This window comes from Cynara cardunculus (genome assembly GCF_001531365.2).
Source record: "Cynara cardunculus var. scolymus isolate 2C chromosome LG 17, CcrdV1, whole genome shotgun sequence".
Lineage (NCBI taxonomy): Eukaryota > Viridiplantae > Streptophyta > Magnoliopsida > Asterales > Asteraceae > Cynara > Cynara cardunculus.
Genome location: NC_037544.1, coordinates 7,607,793 through 7,610,940, shown reverse-complemented (window position 1 = coordinate 7,610,940; position 3,148 = coordinate 7,607,793).

Sequence of the window (3,148 nt, the reverse complement as noted above, 5' to 3'; positions counted from 1 at the left end):
GTACAACCTAAATACAATTCTAATAGGGATCAACATGGTTAAAAGGGCTCAATTACAGGCCCTAAGACGAGGTTTGAAGTGTTACAAATGAAGGAAGGGAAGAAGGTGAATGAGTACTTTGCTCAGGAACTAACTATTGCAAAAAAGATGAAGGCTCATGATGAGACGATGAAACAGGTCATGATCATTGAGAAAATTTTAGATCAATCACTTCCTGATTTGACTATGTGGTAGAGGATTCTAATGATTTAGACAAGCTCACCATAGATGAGCTTCAAAGGAACTTGTTAGTGTGTGAACAAAGAATGAACATCCATGTTAGAAGAGAAGAACAAGACTTGAATGCCTCATACAAAGGTGGAATAGGATGAGTTGGTCGAGCTGCTGTTGAGGTCATGAAGAGGTAGAGGTAGAGGTAGAGGCAGACAAGGTTCAACAAAGCAATTGTGGAGTACTACAAATGTCATAATCTAGGACACTTCCAATATTAATGTTCTAGTTGGGAAAGAGGATCTCACCATGCGGAAATAAACTCGTACAAATAAATGTTACAGATGTCTCAAACAGATTTTGAAGAACCAACACAATCAATGTGGTTTCTACACTCAGATTGCAGCAATCACATTACTAGTGATAAGCGTTGGTTTCTCGACCTATATGAGTCCACCTGATCACCTGCAACTTTTTCCGCCTTCTTTTTTTGGTATATATATATATATATATATATATATATATATTCTATAGATCACTGTTTAATTTTGAATACTTTTTGTATGTTATGGCCTAAAATTGCTTTAATTTGACTGAAAAAAAAAAGCAAACTATATTGGGTTTTTTGAATTATTTTGTGTGGGCTTAGTGTACTACACTAAGGTGACATTTGGTTCGCAAAATGTTTTTGGATGGAATGGAATTTGTTGAACTAATTTGACTTTGAAAGATTTGGAATGGAATGTTGTCAAGTTTGACCACCTGCTTGGTTGGCAAACATTGGAATGATATCTGTTAAGGAATTGGAATCTGTTTGTTGGGTTCAAAGAATGTAGTTCTGGAATTGGAATAAAATATTGGTAAATGACTCAAATGCCCTTTTCTGAAAATTTTAATTTTTTAAAATTAAAAATACTTTAATAAAATGATTATTTAAAATGTAAAACAATATAAAATACACAATCCAAATATAACCATAAGCTAAACGATGTCACCAAATCAACGATGGTTGACGGTGGTTCAAATCGACGGTGTTCCATGGTGGTTCAGACCGGCGGTGGTCCACAGTCGTTCATATGGCGGTGGTCGGCAGTGGTTCAAATCGATCGTGGTCCGCGGTGGTTCAGATCGATCGATGGTGGTCCGCGATGGTTCAGATGAAGGTGGTTAGTGGTGGTTCAAATGGACGATGGCGGTGGTGGTTCATATCGATGGTTGTTCAAATCATTGGTGGGTGGTGGTGTCCGACGGTGATTCAGCTTCGATGTAGTCGTTGGTGGTCGATAGTGGTTCAGATCGGTTGTGGTCCGTGGTGCTTCAGGTGGCGGTGGTCGGATGTGGTTTAGATCGGCGGTGATTCAGATCGATAATGGATCAAATCAGTGGTTGTTCAGTTCGCTGATGGTTGGTAGTGGTTCTGATTGGCGGCGATTCAGATCGATAGTAGTTGGCGCTGGTTCAGATCAATGGTGGTTTGTGGTGGTTCAAATGCGATAGTCGACAATGGTTCAGATCAATGGTGGTCTGCGGTGGTTCAGATGCGATAGTCGACAATGGTTCAGATAAATGGTGGTCTTTGGTGGTTCAGATGGCGGTGATCGGTGTTGGTTCAGATCAACGGTGGATCAAATCGGTGGTGGTTCAAATCGGAGGTGGCGGGTGTTGGTTCAAATCAATAGTGTTCGGCAATGGTTTAGGTCAACAGAGGTTCAGATCGGTGGTAATAGGCAGTGGTGGTCGGCGGTTGTTTAGATGAGATGGTCGGCAGTGGTGGTCGGCAGTGGTTTAGATGAGATGGTCGGTGATGGTGGTCGGCGGTGGTTTAGATGGCGATGGTCGGCGGTGGTTCAGATGACGGTGGTCGGTAGTGATTTTGATCAACGATGGTCAAAGGTGGTCGACGATGGTCATATTGGGTTTTATGAGATTATAGTATGGGTTGAGGGCATATTTGGTATTATAAAAATAGAGAAATTCATTCCATCAAAATACCATGTAATTGCTAAGGAATGATAAATTCATTTATTTGTGGAATTTGTAGAAATTAGAAGATTCCTTTCGTGAAAAATAATGAAACAAAAGAGTGAATCAAATTTGGTCAATGAAATTCAACATTCCAATTCCATCAGATTCCTTCAAAATCTGCAAACCAAACGTCCCCTAAGATTCTTGTTTTTATAATTTGAGGATTTACTGCCTTATGGAATAATTGATCTTTTACTAGCTTTGCTAAAAACTTGATTTATATGTGCTCCATTTGATGTTTTGCTTTCTGTAAAAAGTTAGTTTAATATATATACAAGTTCAAAAACACAGTAACATGATAATGTTTCAATCTCTACAGAAGAACCATGTTTTTATAGATAAATCAATTATAAGTAAATTGTAGATTAATAAGAAGAATAGGACTTGTATTTATTCTCAATATGAATTTGTTTTCTCTCATTAAAGAAAACTTAAATGAATATAGTGTGAAAGGGTGTAATCTTTGCTATATTTGGTAGTTATAAAATAGCATCTGCTTCAATTTGTTTCCCCTCCATAGGTATTGCCACTTTGAGTTTCCATTTAAGCATTTCTAGACCATATGATGGACTTGCTCCTAAAAAACAAATGATTAGAAAAAGTTGTGTGATATTATACTTTCTTACAACAGTCATCTTGCAGTAATTCTAAACCATTTGCTGATGCATACTGACGGATTTTTTAACACTTGTCGTCAATAATCGTCTACGATTTACCGACGGATTTCAAAAGGCTTTTAAGTAAACTTATTTGTTTTCTATTTATAAATGATTTATTTATTAAAAAAATATTAAAAGCGTACTCGCGCAATGCAACGAGATACATCGTGATTTTAATATTTCATTTTATTCTTTATCTCAGTCGATGTTATAATATGGCTTTATGTGATTTTAAGAAAGCGATGATGTTTTTA